Genomic DNA, 19,570 nt, shown 5'->3' with positions numbered 1-19,570 from the left:
GACCCTCTGTGGCGGTGTGTTGGCGTTCGGACCCTGCAGGGGTAAAAGAGTATGGTTATTGCTTTTGTGTGTGCCATGGCGTGCATTTTGTGAGTGCCCTTGTCCCCCAGTGCTGGCATTCCCTTGTGGGAGGTGTTGTGAGGGTGGTTGGGGGGGGGTGGATGGGTATGTGCAGTGGTCATGCATTGGTGATGGATGTCTATGGTTTGTGTTGGCATTCAGGGGTTGGTGTTGTTTAGGGTGGGTTGTGCTGGTGAGACATTGGCAGGGAGGATGTGTGCTGGGGGGTTGAGATTGGGGGTGAGGGTGGGGGGGTGGGTTGGCATGCTGGGGGGGGTGAAGTAGTTGTGAATCGACTTACCAGAGTCCATTCCTCCGGGTACTCCAGCGAGGCCATCAGGATGCATGATGTTTACTACCTCTTGCTCCCAGGATGTGAATTGGGGTGGAGTGGGTGGGGGTCCGCCGCCAGTCTTCTGCACAGCGATGTTGTGTCGCGACACCATCGAGCTCACCTTCCCCCGTAGGTCGTTCCATCGCTTTCAGATGTCTTCCCGATTTCTGGGATGCTGTCCCACAGCGTTGACCCTTTCTACGATCCTTTGCCATAGCTCTGCCTTCCTTGCTATTGTGGTGTGTTGCACCTGTGTGCCGAAGAGCTGGGGCTCTACCCTAATTATTTCCTCCACCATGACCCTGAGTTCTTGGTCCGAGAACCTGGGGTGTCTTTGGGGTGCCATGGGGTGGTGTGGATGAGGTGTGGGGTGGTGTTTGTGGTTATGTGCGTGGTGATGTGTGGTGATGTGTGCGTAGATGTGGTGTGGGTGATGATGTTGGGTTCCTGTGTGTGTTGTGCTTTGCGTTCCCTGTGCTCTCTCTCAGTGTATTGTGTCTTCGCTCAGATATTTGTGGTCGTAGGGGTTTGTGGGTGATGTGGGTGTGTGTTTTATAGTTAATTGGGTGTGTGGGAGTGTTGTGTGTATGTGTATCAGGTGTGTGTATTTCAAATTGTCCAGTGTGGCTGTGTTTTGTAAAGGTGTGTGTATTTTGACCGCGGCGGTGTGTACCGCCAATAGAATACCGCGGTTAAAAGACCGCTGCGTGGATTCGTGGGTCAGAATGGCATGGGCATGTTTGTGTTGGCGTGGCGGTGGAGGTTTGGTCATCTCCAGTTTATCGCTGCCCGCTGATGAGGCGGCCTTCCGTGGATGTCGGGTTTTTGGCGGTTTCAGAGTTGGAGGTCAGAATGACCGTGGCGGTTTACCGCGCCCGCGGTGGTAGAATGGCAGACTTCTGACCGGCGGTAAGCACCTTTTACCGCCGAGGTCAGAATGACCCCCATTGTGTTAGCCTTGTTGAATCCCTATGTAAAAAGGACAATGTTCACTAGAAGAAAAAGTGTGGATCTGAAACATCATGCTTATAAACATAGGCAAGATCAGTATTGCCTATCTCTGCTGATAGAAAAAAAAAACACTGAATGGAATATTTTACCTAGATGAATTTTGTCATCAGATATATTTAGGGCCTAGGAGAAATGTTGCCACTTAGTTACACTTTCAATACTTTCTCATTAGAATACTGATTTAAGAAAATAATACCACATAATACCATAGGAAGTCATATTGTGACCCAGAGTACATTCATAATCAGAGAATAACTTAAAACAGTTTCACCGCATTTCCTGCAACAAGGACTGCTTTATTATTCATAAATTCAAATACGCAGTGTTATAATACAGACTGAAATGTTCCTCAGGGTGTTCAGGAAAATTCCTACTTCGAATGCAGCCTGACAACATTCTCCTGTAAATGTGTATTGGAAAAACTGTGCATTATGAGCGCCCGAATCCCTTTTGCTCTTTACTGAAAAACATCGACTTTAGTTTCTGCAATTAATACGATATTTTTCCATTAGTGCCATTACTTCTTATACAACTGCAAGTAAGGTAAACATAGATTTCAGTCTGAAATTGTTTCCCCTGGGCATAGGGGCACTCAGCTTGCAGTAATGTTCTCTGGCACATATATAGCTCTGCACTTGAACTAACTCTCTCTGAAATATTTATAATTCTGAATTTGAACTTATTTTCATCTGATATCTTTAAGATTCTGAGTTTGAAGTAAATGTAGTCAGGTTATGAACTGAAGTAACTTTCTTCAGTACATGTACAATTATGATTCTGAACTTAAATAGTACAGTAGCGACTCTCTTTGGTGCATTTTAGGCTTTGAAATTGAAGTATCTTTACTTGTAAGGTTCTAAACCTAAAGTAGTCTTCGCTCTGGCACATAAAGGGTTCTGACCAGAAGTACATTTCTATTGCTACTTAGAGTTGGATTTCGAAGATCAGTAAGCTACATAACTAATATATCAGGATTGCTAGTGGTTGGTGTTTTGGTGACATAAGTGGCAGCGCTCTTAGATATAACTTGTGAGGAGCAGCTGCGTTTAGCAGTTAGAGAATCTGTAGCTCCTGACGTCCAGAGAATCGGAAGATGTTTTTGTGACATAATTTCCAATTAATGGTATTGGCCTGGAGAAGTATAGGAGCAACTACAAAAGATTAACTTGTCGTCAGCTTTGTACGTGTATTGGATATATTAACAGTATAGAGTATAATAATGAATTGGAGACATTAACGATGCTCCACTTTTAAAACTCAGGGGCATATTTATACTCCGTCTGCGCCAAATGTGCATCAAAAATTTTGACGCACAATCAGCGCAAACTGTGCACCATATTTAAACTTTGACGCCTGAGCACGCGGACATCAAAATCCCTCCATCTGCATAATTTTCTGGATGTGGGAAACCGCCTTGCGTTAATGATATGCAAGGTAGGCGTTCCCATCCAAAAAATGACACAAACACGTGCGCCGTTTTTATGCTACAGTGCAAAAATCCTGCACGGCCAGGAGGCGGAGTCGAAAAATGACACACAGCCCGATTTGCGTAAAAAATTAACGCCTGGGTCAGGGCAGGCGTTAAAATGGGGCAAACACACCTGTATTGAATGAAACCACACAGAAGCAACAGCAGAGCAGCAAAAGGAAGACATGGAGGTGCTTCTCATCCAGCGTGCACGCAGATGCAGAGCACAGGAACAACAACAACAGCTTCCACAACACCAGCAGGGACCCCAAAGGCAACGCAGAAGGCAGGAGAGGATATTCCGCACCAGGACAACCCTTCATGGCCTCAGGGAACATGACATCATCCAGAGCTACAGGTTGAACTGGCAAGCCATTCAGCAGCTGCTGCACAACATTGAGCCACAGTTGGCACCCAGCTTGCAGACACCCCGCACCATCCCACCAGAAACCAAGCTGCTAGCTGTGCTACACATGTTGGCAAGTGACTCCTTTCAAACCACTGGCGCCCTGGTTGATGGGATCTCACAGCCATCATTCTCCGCCTTCCTGCCCAGGGTAGTGGATGCCATCATCAGACTCACACCCGCCACATCTGCTTCCCAAACACACAGCAGAAGCAGCAAGAGACCAAACAGGGGTTTTACCTCATTAATGGATTTCCACACGTCCTTGGTGCCATTGACTGCACACATGTACGCCTTGTGCCACCTGCTGCAACTGAACATCTATACCGCAACAGGAAGCACACACACTCTATCAATGTGCAGGCCATTGTCAATCACCAGGGATTGATTGCCAACATCGTGGCAAAGTATCCTGGGAGTGTACATGATTCATTCATCTTCCGTCACTGTACCATCAATCAACACTTCCAGGATGGACGATATGGAAATGGACTACTTGTTGGTAAGTACAGAAACCTACTTATATACACACTGCACAGCAACCCTCTAGGACAAACAACACATATACCACAACAGCGACATGCGAACAGGAACACACTGAGGTTGTGACACCGCTAGGCATGTTTGAAATCCTCACCCAATGGGAGACACACCTAGGGACAAAGTACTGTCCAAATAAAAACTGATGCCACTCCACAGACACAAGGGGAAAATGTAAACAACACAATGACAAACACATGGTGCCAACTGGCATTACATATGTGAAGATAATACTCCAATAACACATCAATAACACCCAAACAAACACCCTTCCAGCCAATACGTACTGTGTAAGGGGTGTGGAATGTAATTTGCTGCAGGTCAAACACTGTGACTCACATAGCATTATGATGACTACAATAAAGCTCACATGCAATCATTGAGGCTATTCCAATATCTCACATCACTTCTGCACTCACATTGCCCACTACCAAGAGGCAAGTGACAACAATGTGCGGTACCTCTCAAATAATATTAGAATTCAATATTAGCACGTACAACTATACAGGAAAATCAATTTTGGTATAGTCCAAACATTTATTGTAGTTCATTAGTGGTAATATAATTTAAACCAATTTTGGTATAATTTCAGATATTGCAATTCAAGCCGTCCAACATATTATAATTTAGGCTTGTAGCCGGTCCATGATATTACAATTCAAGCCAACACGTGTTTCGTCAAGGGACATTGTTTTCTCACATCCCAAACGACTTCTTCAGGGCTAGAAATTGTAAACAAATTAAATGTAATTGAAGAAACCAAAATGCTCCAACTTGAAAGTTCAAAAGTTTATAAAAGATCCGAGAAAAGATTTTAAGATTATAAGGGCACTGAGTACCCCAGAAAAAGCACTAATAAAAATATAAATCATATATAAAGGTGACAAAGGGTGAAATCAAATTTCATTGGGGCATCAACCCCATAGGTCTACAATACACCAAAAAGGGAATGTGTAATGCCCAACTACCAACATATGTTATTATATCCAAGTGATGAACACCAAAAATACACACCTCAAATTAATAGACAACAACCCTTCCGTGTCATCACATTAAACACCAACGTGTTGCATGCCCACTGCAAATTTAATGCATTGAAGTGAAAAATCATAAAGTAAACTACCAACCAATTTCCGATTCAATCCCATAATTATTGCTAGTGTCTTATGATTAAAGTCCAAAATTACAGTACTGATTAACCAAGCCTATCAAGGTTACTTGAATACTCACCACTTAAATCCAGTTATCCATCTCTAATATTAAAGACAAAAACAAATCTATATGAGATAACCTCGTATAGCGAACAAGATCATGCCCCTATCAAATGCAAATAGTCTCACATGAGATACATCGATTATATCGTCCAGTAATAGTAATGAAGATGAGACTCCCATAAACTTCATTCGTGTGTTATGGCACAGAAAACCCCGATGCGGATCTATATGTAAAAATATTATATCATTAGTTGCCTTCCAAAATGAATATATCCTTTTAGTAAAAATTGCCCTTACTTGATTGCTCACCTGAATATAACGGGCGGTTTCCCGAAACAGCATTCAGTAATGAGAGACGCCGTGTTGCGAGTACGCACAGCGCGTCGCTCAGAAAACCCCGATGCGGATCTATATGTAAAATATTATATCATTAGTTGCCTTCCAAGACAAATATATCCTCTTAGTAAAGCTGCCCTTACTAGATTGCTCACCTGAATATAACGGGCGATTTTTCCGAAACAACATTCAGTAAAGATAGGCGCCGTGTTGCGAGTACGCACAGCGCGTCGCTCAACCCGGAAGTTTAAATATGCTTCCGAGGTCAACTCGAGGCTATTATCATAAAAACAAAGAGCGGACTAACGTCCCCTTTTATTAACTAGCACCAAGTAAAACTTTGTGAAGTAGACGGGCCCGCAAAGAAAATCCAAAAATAAATAGCCAAATTTTTATGGTTACAAGAGAAAATTACGATGTAGATTACATGTAAATACTGGCCATCTGTATTGTACCTCTTGATTTCTTCCACTTCATTCACTCCTCCTCGCTAATTACTCAACACACCGTAGCGACATTGTAAATTGTGCCTAAAGCATCAGAATATCAAATGTAGCTAAAATCATACACCAGTCCATATTATAATTGATTTAAATGGTTCACCACCCATATAGCAAGTATTGGTTAACATCCCTATAGCAGGTACTGAAAATATGTCCCAGCAAGAGTATCCAGTTATCAAATGTTGGAGAATTTTGGTTATTTGGTTCTATATCACATGCCACATAGTACTCAATCTATAAACACTTACATTCTATTATAGTCATCAAAATATACAATGTAGCAGCATTCACATAAGAATTCCATTTCAATCATTTCCCCAAGAAAAACTCCAATTCTCTATCAGAATTGAGACCACACTCTACAGTCCTTAGTCTCATAATCCACAATGCTTCTTTTTCCGAAGAGCTAGTTCTCTGTTACCACCCCTTGGGTCTCTAGAGATGTGTTCGAGTCCAAAAAATTCAAAACATTTGTGAACTGTCTGTGAGTCACAATCCATAATATGTGTTACAATTGGGTATCTGGCATCAAAATTCTTGAGAGCCCGGACATGTTCCCCAATTCTGACTTTGAGTGCACGTATTGTACTTCCCACATACATTTTGGAACACTTGCAACGTATTATATATACAACAAAGGTAGTGTTACAATTTATCATTGACCTAATTGTGTATTGCCTATCCCCATTTGAAAACTCTTTGGTGTTATGGCATGCCCAACGGCAAACCCCACAGTCGCCACATTTGTAAAAACCCACTGTTTTAGTAGACAACCACGTCTTGTCCACACAACTGGTGGTGAAACTAGGACTCAAAAGATTCCTTAAGTTCCTACCTTTCCGATATGTCGTTAGGACTCTTTCGGGTATCAAGTCCTTTGATGAGGTATCATGTGACAATATCCCCCAATGTTTGGTCATGAATTTTATAAACATCAGAGAGGCATCATTATAGTCAGTGATGAATCGAACTTTATTACACTGTTCCACCGTCTTGTTGTAAACCCTATTTTTCAAAGTGTCCTTTCTGTCTAGTTGTTTAGCTCTAATCTGTGCTTTCCTTACCACCTTACTAGAATACCCTCCTCCCTTATCAGCCTGTCTAATGATAATATCTCTGTTTTGTCTGAGTATTTTAAGTGCTGTTACTTCTTCAGAATTCAGGTTTTGTTTACTAGATTGCCTGTACTTATTCTTCATCAAAAATTTGTCATAATCTTGACAGACCAGGTCAAAGAACTTGTCAAAGGGGTTCAGGCCCCAAGACCTTGGAGTCCAACAGGATTTATTTTTCAATCCACTCGAAACGCTTTTATTCGGATCTATCTCTAACTCCTGTAGGACTTTTGGAAGAATGCCTGGGTTTTGGTCTCTTTCAGCTATAGACAGAATAAGTGCAGTGTCACGCACTTCTTCGATCGATAATGTACTTAATGAGGAAGTGGTCGTGTCAAGTGAAGAACTCTCCACCGGATGCAGTTGGTAATGTCTCTTTAATTTAAGTTTCCGAACAAATTTAAATAGATCGATCTTTGATCTACAAGAATCACCAAAGGACCTAGGGCAAAAATTGAGTCCCCTAGTCAGAAGACTTTTGGCTCCTGAGGTTAGCTCAATTTTAGAAAGATTAATGACTCTTATAGAAGATGATGTATCTACGTCTAGGTTTTCTTGTCTCTTGATCTCGTTTTGACTCCATCTACTTCTTTTATCCTTGCTACCTGTTCCTCTGTTGCCTCTCCTTGTTTTCTTATCCCTCTGTTTTGTATAAATTTGCCCCGTTTCATCCTCATGAGTTCCTGTAAAAAAGTGTTTCCACCCATACCATCTCGTCCCTGAGCTGACGTACTAGCAGCCCCTTCTGCCTCGCTGTCACTTGTCATTGAAGTGCTAATGGATGTTGAATCAGAAGCATTAGACACACTCGACCTCCTGGGTGTCAGATTAGTATGTATCAAATGGTCATATTTGCTGGAAAAAGTGAAAACTCTTCCTGTCAAATAATCCTTTTCATCTCGTTTTAACTTACGTGCTTTCCTCTGTGTAATGTCTTCTTGGAATTTAAGTAATATCTCTTCTAGAATTCTGTAGTTTTTATCAGTTGCTTCTTTTAAGTTCAAATCTTCAATCTCTTTTTCTAAATCCTTGATCTCAGCTTGTAACTGAATAACCTACCTTTCTGCATTTGTGATTAAAATGTCCATGAGTTTCATTGAACTCATCGTAAGCTCTTCATACCACGAGAGCTAACAAGTCAGAATCTAAATCGTCATATGTAGGAAAAATCTGGGATCTTAACCCACGGGGAATGCGATTAAGGGCCAGATGTAGCAAAGGGGTTTTCCCATTCTGTGTCAATGGGAAAATGTGTTCGTACATATGGCCCTAATTTTTTTATATTGTTTGAGTGTGGCCCCATCCCACCATTTGGATAATTCACTTTTTTTAAATCTTTCTAATCTAATGAATTTGCTTCTTAAACCTTCATTCCGTACATGTGAATTATTACGAGATGTTCCTTGAAATGTATCTCCTCTAGCTAAGCTATCAAATAGTTCCTCAGCTATTCTAGTTCTATCCATAATGAAGTAACTATGTTTTCCAGCCCAACTCCGAGCAGCCCCCTATGTTTAACAAAAACTTACTAATGGGGTGAAATGTTAGGGATCACAAGGCGCTCAGGATTCAAATAGGCAAAGGATCTCAACAAAGAAGGGGAAGTGGACTGTGCGAAGAACACATCTTGATGGTACTATATGGAAGGTGCACATTCCTACACATACGCATTGTGACATATTAACACACACAACAGATGTACTGCCATACGGACCTTCTGAAACTCAAACCGACAACCTCACAATCAAGGTAGCCAGCTGAACTAGACCATGTGCAGCAGTCTAGGTAGACGTTACTACCTGAGTCAACTTGCCAAGGGCAGAGAAATAGGTCTGCAGTGAACTTGTCACACATGTGAAATTAGTGTACAGCCAAATGTTAAGACGTCAATGATCACAACGTATGGAGAAGTTTGGCTAATTGTCACCTTGCAAAATGTAAGCGTCTCACTGATGTTTAAATTAATCCATTGCATATGTCAAAAGGTATGGGATGTCCAGGGTACATAGATGCAAACGTGTTACCACCACTTTCGAATTGATTCTTTGTATGGAACTATCATCTCACTCCCAGTTAAGACACAGGGACACCTGTATCACAAGTCACACTGCTAGGGAGTACACACTGTACTGCAACTCCCAAAATATACTGCTGACAACCGGTCAGCAGCCAAACATTCATTCAGCCAAGGAAACAACCCAATGCTGATGGTACATCCTAGAAGCCCAGGAATCAACACAATAACACAAACACAAAAGAGTCACAGACAACACAAGAGAACTACTGCCATGCAAGGTGATATTGATGGGGCAAGCTACATCAACATGATCTCAATCATTTTCTCTTTCAGCTGATCAGGGGTATGGGATCCAGCCATGGATTATGACACCATTTGGCAACCCAAGCACTGCAGCAGAGCGTGCCTACAATGAGGCACATAGGAGGACACTCATCATAGTCGAGAGGACCTTTGGCATCCTGAAGTCGAGATTCAGGTGCCTTGACATCACTGGTGGCAGCCTCCTATACTCACCAGAAATGGTCTGCAAGATCATTTTAACCTGTGCCATCCTGCACAACATTTGTGTACGAAGGAACATTACCCTATTAGAACCAGAGCCACAAATGCCTGAAGAGGAGGAAGAGGAGGATGCTGGCCATCAACATGAGGGGGACCAACCCAACACAGCTGCAGGATTGCGTAGGCGCCAACATATTGTCAACAATTTCTTTTGAATCAACTCACCGTCACCACTGTATTAACATATGTAAATAAACACCTATAATAATCACCATATCATGGTCTGGGTAATAATTTTTGCTCACCTTTATCTCTAACTATCAGAATAAGAGTGTATCCTCATGGCTCATTGCTGATATACCGATCAGGACACAGAAATTTCCAAAGCAATTGTGATGCGTATTATTCAACAGTCACCTTCACACACACTGTAAATGACATATATCCTGTACATTTCACCTTTGAAGGGCAATAGCAGAGGACCACACCTATTTCACACATACATGCTGGCAACATGATTCTTTGCAGCATATGGCACACAACTAAGACACCATCAGCCAATGATGGAACAAAATGCATCATACATGAGTCAGGGGATGTGCAATTGCAACAGTAACATTAATGTATGGCCACACCCTTCACAGCAGTAACTGTTACATCACCTGTCTTTGCAAGGACCATGTGTGACTAGAATTCCATATAAGCAGAACATAGAGAACACAAGTGCCACACCTATGACAAGCATTGTGCACATGACATTCCATGTACATGTCAGCCCATGTCCTAAGTCCTGACACACCAATGTTCCCGGTCTCACCCCACCCGTCTTAAGAGGTCCCTGGAATGGTAATATGTGTACCCAGATATTCCTTCCTCTACACGCACACAGACTAACAATATTAATCCAGTGTGCTTCACCCTTTAGTATGGTATGCCATAGTCATTGTACATCTGTCTGTATGGACGTCAGGTTAAATAATGCACTGGCTTGTAGTCTCTAAGCCCTGTTCTCACCTGTAGATTGCTTCTCATGTGAAAGGTACTGTTGGCCATTTGAACTCAAATCTCACCTACAGGACTTGTGAAAAACTGATGCAGCACACACCTGTGAGCACCTCCATGCAGACCAGCCATTTGAACATGCACTGCCCATGCAGATGCTTGGAATAGTATAGAAGCTGCCATTTTTTCGATTACACTGTTATGCATTGCCAGAAACATAGGCTGTGTAACACAGCCCTTGGGTTTCTGTGTCACCTTCCAAAACACAGGACAAACACAGTTTTCCATGTCAACTGTCTTGTTCTTCCTCCGACCAGTCTTAGTCAGACCACTGAGTATGTACCTTGTGAAATTGCTAGATCCTGATTGACCCTGCATCCTGTTAGGCTGACTGGCACCTGTCTGTGCGTTACCCTAAAGGTTCCTTGTGGCTACATATGTATCATAGTTGCTTTCCCAACCCTCACATTCCTCTGGGGGTATTTTGTCAAGTGGTTCTTCAATGCATACTCAAATACGTTATATAGCATAATCTGCTTATTTATCGTACCATAATTGGGAACTTGTCTCCAAATACCCAAATCATGGCCTATCCCTTGTCTGGGTCTCATGTATGCATGAGTGACAAAGTGTGACAGTCTACCATGCCGTATGCAGGGATTGGGTATGGTGCCTCCAGCAGAACCAGCAACGTCAGATAATGTGCATGAAAAGTCCACACATGTTAGGACCCTGACAGTTCACACGCTGATTCACATTGCTCACAACATATTGATGGGCCGTGCATGGTGAATAGCTGCGAGATTAATCAACACAGAGGCTATGATGTTCCCAGATGCAGTTGGAACTTTACAGGCCAACCTGTGTACAAATGTTGTAATGACACCTGCCGGTACAAGACTCCTGAGATATGATCTAACTCAGCACATCAAGGTTGACAATCTCATAACACGTCTGCAGTGACAGGGTAGGACCATCCCCATGTTGGTACTCAAATCCTCATTGGCTTTACTTCCATTGATCTCAGAAGGATACTCAGTAGATACAGGAATAGCCGCCACTGACTCATGACTAGACCTGGACGTAACTGTGACAACATAGACCCCTAAAAATATACAGGATTAACATTGGCCCACACACATGAACCAGACACCTCTGTGCAATTGATCAGTTGAAATATGTGGCCACGTGCTGCTTGGTCTGCTGGTCCGCCACTGCCACAGGAGAGTTGTGGCTCTGTCATATGGACTCAACTGTGGCGTGACATTACAAATGTGGTTCATCTTTGGCTCTCCATTTCAATAACACGGTACCCACTTAGTATGTACATGTGCCTGACTCATGGTGGATTCACCAACAAGTGCCTAGGAAGCAGTATCCAAAATTCCAGGACATGTGATGGCCAAGTTTTGGACCATTGACATGAACAACTGTCTGCTATCTATCCGGTGCATGCTTTGACATTTGTGGTGTTTATGTTACCCAAAAACTAGATAGTGCACACAGCAGTTGTTGCTACATGTATGACTAACACATGTCCTCTCTCATTTCTACACTGACTTGCATCTGAGGGTTGGACACATTGACTCCACATGCATACAAGCATATTTGCAATAATTCATCTTGTGATGCTCACACAGTGGGTCAACAATAAAATTAGTAGCCAATGCACACACATCGAGCCATAGGCATTGAGGTATTGTACTTATGTGCGTCACCATGCTATCCTCTCCTGACGCCAAACATGCCCAATTTGTGCAATACATATATGTAGGCCTCACGTTTGGCCAGCAATTGCATCAGTCAAGAGTGAAAATCCTGTACATGAAGTAGCGGATCATGGTCCGCAGTAGTATGATGTGTCACATGTGCCCATACACCGTCATGCCCAAAGTGGGTGCAATCAGCCTATCTCAGTATTGTCACAACTGTAAAATTACATTAAAATGGTAAAATGATCCAAACCCAGTTAATGCCTGAAATTTTGCTGCATACCCGTCAAAAAATGACGCACATGTGTCTAAAAATGATGCTTATGGCCGAAAAACGACGCATAATGCCCTGAAAGGACCATTGGCCCTAAGAGGTATCTTCCACACTGTATCTCCGAAAATTGGCTAAGTTTAAAACTATTTCGAAACATATGGATGCGGGCTCAAATCTACTCCTGTGCGTAAAAAAAAATGACGTGCAGACTGTATGCGTCAAAATATTTTGATGCATGATGATAAAAACGTCTGCCATTTTAGGCAGGAAGTGATGTAATAGGATATCCTGTTTACAGAATAGGTACAGTGGGTGTACTTTCACTTTCACTTTGCAGTCTGTGATATTTCCTGACTGTGTGGCTGTGTTTCAATTTCTCTCTGTATATTTACTGAATTTGTCTCCTGTGTGGTCTTTTTATTGTCTTTTTGTGATTAAAAACTTGTTGTAGTATCTTGTCTGAGTGGTTTTTGTGCTCATTTGTGTTGTAAAGTATTGTCTTTGTTTTGTTGGGAGTCTGTTATGGGTAGTGTTAGTTTGGGTATAGTTGGGCTGTTTTAGTTGTTTTCTTGAATTTTTCCTGTCCTACTTTCCCCCTATTCTCCTTTGTTCCCCTTTATCCCCTATTTCTCTATTCGTACAAATATGTTGGGTAGGCCTCGTCATGGCAGGATGGGAGAGGATGAGCTGGGTGGATTTATTTGGCTGGTGTGCCATTTCCTACCCCTAATGATCGAGGCAGGTGGGCGTGTGATACAGGGGTATCACACTGAGGCACGGAGGCTCCGGTGGGCAAATGTCTTGCATCATCTGCAAAGGATTTATAAGACACCCGGAAACGAGCACCAGCTCAAGCACCGCTGGGCTGACCTTGTCTCCAGGGAGCAAGATCTGCTGGACCACCTGGGGATTGTGATTGGTGGCCCTGTTGGTGAGTACAAATCATGTTGATGTGCACGTTTAATTGCTCTGTAGTGACATCAGCTGATTTTTACAATATCTGCCGGCAATGTTGTTGAGTGTGTGGAATGCTACTGAAACATACAGGGTCACATTTCTACTTCGTTAAGGACCACAATTGCTAGCTGTTAGGAAGCAAGAGCTCCTCAAACTTACTGAATACATTTGCATAATGTAAGTTAGTGTCGCCTTTGTGTCAAACAGCAACACAAATCAGGAGCCAATTATGCATAGATATAGGCCACAGTTGCCTGTGAGGTATAGAAATTTCCAACTCATTACCATCATTTGTTGACGCAACAGATAGACTGACTTTCTAAACACAAAATGAGGCTGAAAATGAGTGCAGGCTTCACGTCAATTGATGATAGCAATGTGGGCCGAACATATGTCTCATGTGTGTCTGGTGAGTGTGTAAGGAAACCGATCATGGAAATTCCCAAAATCTTTAGGGATTATTGTGCCCCTCCTTCATGTCGGATACATGTCTGATCTGGATTTGGACACATAGGTAACAAGTTCTAGCTGCGCTCAGCTAACATCTTAGACTGGTATTTGGAGTTTGTAGTGCCACATTTCGATTAGGGATGGCTCGCCAAAGGTATGCACATGGGTTCATATCTCTATGGTTGGTGCAATTCATCATAGCTGTGCCACATCAAATGAAGAAACTGTAACAAAATGAGGGCTAACAACTGTCCCTGGCCCTCTGTACATTGTACCTGTGTGTCATAAATTTGTCATGGTCACAATGGCTGGTTGATTGGTAATGCGGTCCTCACGGAAAGTGGCTTTGGATGTCTCTCATGGATACACATGATGAGATGAATACACTCCATGATTTTGTCTGCTCACTAATGAAGGAGAATGTTTGCCAACACATGATAGTTAGGGCCACTGCATGTGTGCAGATATGTGTGTATCACTCTCTGGAGACCCAGGTTATGTACATGTTAGCCGTGCTATGTAGGATGCAGTATCATCATGTCTGAGAGGATTTACTTTCTGATGTACTCTTACACATGGGTGGTCATTACAACCCTGGCGGACGGTGTTAAAGCTGCTGTAATACCGCAAACAGGCCGGCGGAAAAAAAAGGGAATTATGACCGTGGCGGAAACCGCCAACATAGACAGCCACTTTAACACTCCGACCGCCACGGCGTTACAGACAAGCAATGCGGCGGTCACCGCCAACAGACAGGCGTAAGACAAAGTACCTCCCACAGTATCACAACCCGCCAATCCGCCACCTTTTCCGGGGCGGATTTACCGTGGATAAAAACACGGCGGAAACAGCTTTTGCAGTGCGAAAAGGCTCTCCTGAACACACCACGACGGCAGGAGGCTACCATGGAGCCCGAACTACAAATACTCCCTGCGCTTGTCTTCCTGCTCCTGTACGATCACCAGCAACGTAGGCGCCGAAGACAACGGTGAGTACTGCACCTATGACATAGGAGAGGGGGGAGGCAAAAGTCAGGGGGACACACACGCAACACCCCCACCCCCAACCCGACCCTCGCGCACTACAACACACACACCAATGCAGTTCCAAACAGCAAAGTAACAACCCCCAACCCCCCCGGAAGAATGCAAAGACAAAACCAAATCAGTTCAAACATTGTAATGTATCAAAATACAGTAACCTACTATATACAGATAGATATACACTTTCCAAATATATACATCACGATTAGTAGTGCAGGTATGCACATTTCAATGTCCGTGGACCACTGGGCCCAAAATACATGGGCGAGGCCCACACTAGATACCTGTCCACAAACGGAGAGAACACTGCAGGGGCATCAGATAGAAATACAACAGGCACCTCAGGGGGAAGGGAAAGGGGGGGCACCTCAGCCGGATTACAGCACCACGCCAGATCCACGAGGGGGCTCCATGCCCATTGATGTATCCTGGGGAGTGCAAAGCCACAGTCTCTCAAGTCTCTACAGTGGGTGGGTTGCCCACTGTACCATCCTGGGGAGTGCAAAGCCACAGTCTCTCAAGTCTCTACAGTGGGTGGCTTGCCCACTGTACCATCCTGGGGAGTGCAACGCCACAGTCTCTCAAGTGGATAACAGTCTCCACTGGTTCTGGAGGGGGACTGGTGCCCAGAGTGCTTCATCCTGTGAAGGACAAACAGAGTGGATGCAGGTCTCCACTGGTTCTGGAGGGGGACTGGTGCCCAGAGTGCTTCATCTTGTGAAGGACAGACAGAGTGGATGCAGGTCTCCACTGGTTCTGGAGGGGGACTGGTGCCCAGAGTGCTTCATCCTGTGAAGGACAGACAGAGTGGATGCAGGTCTCCACTGGTTCTGGAGGGGGACTGGTGCCCAGAGTGCTTCATCCTGTGAAGGACAGACAGAGTGGATGCAGGTCTCCACTGGTTCTGGAGGGGGACTGGTGCCCGGAGTGCGTCACGCTCCCCGTGACGGACCCTGTTCCGTAACTGTCCCAGCTGCACATGGGCTAACGAAGCTTGATTTGGCGGTGCTTTGCCCTGTTCAGCGGTCTTCACCATGTCGGTCTTTGGCCTGTTCAGCGGTGCTTTGCCATGGCGGTGCTTTGCCCTGTTCAGCGGTCTTCACCATCTCGGTCTTTGGCCTGTTCAGCGGTGCTTTGCCATGGCGGTGCTTTGCACTGTTCAGCAGTCTTTACCATGTCAGTCTTTGGCCTGTTCAGCTGTGCTTTGCCATGGCGGTGCTTTGCCCTGTTCAGCGGTCTTCACCATGTCGGTCTTTGGCCTGTTCAGCGGTGCTTGCCTTTGCTGTCTCTGACCTGTGCAGTGGTGTGTGGCATTACGGTCCCTCAGTGCCCAGCGGGGCTGTGGCTGCCGGGGCCCTCCAGGGCACTGACTCCGGCGGTGGTCTCCTGACCTGTGACGATACTGGTGCCCTCCAGGGCACAGACTCCGGCGGTGGTCTTCTGACCTGTGACGATACTGGTGCCCTCCAGGGCACTGACTCCGGCGGTGGTCTCCTGACCTGTGACGATACTGGTGCCCTCCAGGGCACAGACTCCGGCGGTGGTCTCCTGACCTGTGACGATACTGGTGCCCTCCAGGGCACTGACTCCGGCGGTGGTCTCCTGACCTGTGACGATACTGCTGGCGGTGGCGTCCCAGCCGGCGGGGAGGATGGCGGACTTCTCCACCGTGCTGCTCTTCCCAGACTTTGGAGACTTCTTCTGCCCCTTCAACACCTTGGGAGGAGTCACAGCAGACTCAGCACTCCCCCCGGGACCCTTGTGAGCTGTTTTCCCGCCAGGAGTCTTCACCCTCTCCCGTCGGCCACTTTCCAACTTAAGGTGCTTTACAGGGGGTGGACTGGCAGTGCTTTGGCTCCGTGTCACACTGGCTGCCCTGGTGGCCGGTGCACTCCACACACCTTTAACACGCACCACTGGTACCGGACTTTTTTTGGCTGAGGTGCTACTACGGGACCGATGAATGGGAGGGGTGGGGGTGAGGGGAAAGAGGTCAACGTCGCGGAGGAAGAGTTTCTGACGAACCTTGGGATGGGTAGCTGGAGGGGGTCTGGGAGTGGAGGAAGAGGAGGTGGTTGTAGGAGGTGTCACTTTAGGTGATTTGGGTGCAGGTGCAGGTACTGGAAGCTGTCGTGAGGTGGATGGATGTTGGGTGTGTGGGTGCCCGCGTTTGTGTACTTTGGGAGGGGGCGTCACAGACACACTGGGAGTGGACACAGGGGACGTGTAAATGGTAGTGGGGGTGATGAGTGCAGGTGAGCGGGGTGTGGTGCTGGGTGTTCTGGTGCGATTCCTAGTGCCTGTAGATGTAGTGCATGCAGGTGAGAGTGTAGACGACACTGGAAGGGAGGAGGGAGACGACGAGGAGGGGGAAACAGTGGAGGCAGTGGATGTTGCTGTGTCTGTATGTGGGTGATGCTTGTGTGAGTGCCTGTGGGATGTGTGGTGCTTATGTTTGCCTGAGCAACTTTTGTGTGTTGGGGTGTGTACATGCTTGTCTGATGGTGTGCTTGGGATAGGCTGCGGTACAGAGGATTGGGTCTGGGTGGAGGAAGTTGGAGGGGGGAGGCTAGACACAGGGACCATGGCTGCCATCAGTGCTGAGGCCAGAGATTGCAGGGTTCAATGAAGGGCAGCCTGACCAGAATTAATGCCCTCCAGGAAAGCATTACCGTGTTGCAACTCCCTTTCTACACCCTGGATGGCATTTACAATGGTAGACTGCCCAACAGTGAGTGACCTGAGGAGGTCAATGGCCTCCTCACTGAGGGCAGCAGGGGTGACTGGGGCAGGGCCTGAGGTGCCTGGGGCGAAGGTGATGCCCACCCTCCTGGGTGAGCGGGCACAGAGCGAAGGCTGAGGGGCTGCTGGCAGGGCGGTGCTGGTAGGGGGGGTGGCGGCTGTACCTGTAGAAGTGGGGGGCACAGATGGTGCCGCCACCACAAGGGAGCTCCCATCGGAGGACGAATCCGTGTCGCTGGTTGCTGATCCGGTGACCGACGTGAAACTCCCCTCGCCCTCCGTCCCACTGGTGTATTCAGAGTCTGTGGCGTGGCCCTCCATGGCCATGTGGGATGCAGCTCCCCCGTGCTCCGGTGCCACTGTACCTCCGCCTGATGATGCTGATGCACAAAAGAACAGGGAGAGCACAAAAAGGGGGGGGGGACAGAAGAAAGACAGGTTGAGTGCATGGCTTACCGCTACCGTTGGCGGACAATACAGACACAGCAGCCCCCTGCACTACGCCGTGCTCTTGGCCTCTACAGATGCAATTCCTGGGATCTGGCCTACATGGCTATAGTGGACTTCTGCACACATAGATGACTCAGGGGCATGTATACCTGTACTTGGCACTCTGCAGAGGTGGGGTGGAGTGCCACATGGCATGCATTACGGAGGGGCCTAGCCTACCTAACTCGCCCTGGCCTAGGGGAACCCACAGCCCTCCTCCCCCACACAGACCCCTCCACTGTGCGCAAAGTCCACAGAATTATGTTGTACTCACCCCCTTGTGTCTGCTGTGATGCCCTCAAGCGCCCATCCAACTCAGGGTAGGCCACCGCCAGGATCCGGAACATCAGGGGGGTCATGGTTTGACGGGCACCCCTCCCACGTTGGGAGGCCATCCCCAGCTGAGCCTCCGCCGTCTTCTTGCTCCAGCAGCGAATGTCCTCCCATCTTTTACGGCAGTGGGTGCCCCGTCTCTGGTGGACCCCCATGGTCCGGACGTCCTTGGCGATGGCATGCCAAATGTCCTTCTTCTGGTGGGCTCTGACCTACATGACATGTACAGGGGAAGAAGAGAAGTCATTAACAAGTGCACCGTCGAAGTGAGTGGCCCCCATCCCTACCCTTGCCATGTGGCACATGCATTCACAGTCCTTCATGGTCGCTTAACTCTGTCCCCTTGCTACTGACATCCAACCCTCTCCACCCAGCATAGCCCATACAACGTGCTCCCTGTGTACTTACCTGTTGGTCTGGAGGACCGTAGAGTAGCGTGTACTGGGGGAGGACCCCATTGACTAGCTTCTCCAACTCCTGAGCAGTGAAGGCAGGGGCCTTTTCCCCAGACGCAGCAGCCATTGTCTCTTTCAGACCGAGGTCACAGCAGCACTTGCAGTATAGGTCCTCTCCTGTCGAAGATCAGGTATCGAGTGATTGAACAGATAGTAAATGGCGGTCACGTCCGCGGCGGTCATGTCCGCGGCGGTGCGTATCATCACCGCCGGCGCATTTCGTTATTGGCTTCAGGGACCCATAGGGTACAATGTTAACCAATGCAGCATTGCGCCGCGGTCTACGACCGCCTACCGTGACGGTGTACAACGCCAGCCCAGATACCTCACACCCCATTGTCCCACTTTAGAGGTCAGGCAGCCGCCATTTCAGGGGCCCACATGGCTTAATTTACTTCTGCGTCACACATACCTAGGCCTATACTCAACACACATACAGGATGAGTTTTGTATTTGGTGTCGTGTTCTGTGTAGCTGTGGGTACATACCTGGGATTTTGTTGACTCTGTGGTCGCTGTTGTCCTTCTTAGGCACCGTCAGCTGGGACATTTGAGGAGATGGCGGAATCCTCCGTTGTACAGACCGCTGGTGGACCTGTTAACAAT

The sequence above is a fragment of the Pleurodeles waltl genome, chromosome 3_1 (genome assembly GCF_031143425.1).
Source record: "Pleurodeles waltl isolate 20211129_DDA chromosome 3_1, aPleWal1.hap1.20221129, whole genome shotgun sequence".
In the NCBI taxonomy this organism is placed as follows: domain Eukaryota; kingdom Metazoa; phylum Chordata; class Amphibia; order Caudata; family Salamandridae; genus Pleurodeles; species Pleurodeles waltl.
This window is presented reverse-complemented; position numbering follows the sequence as displayed.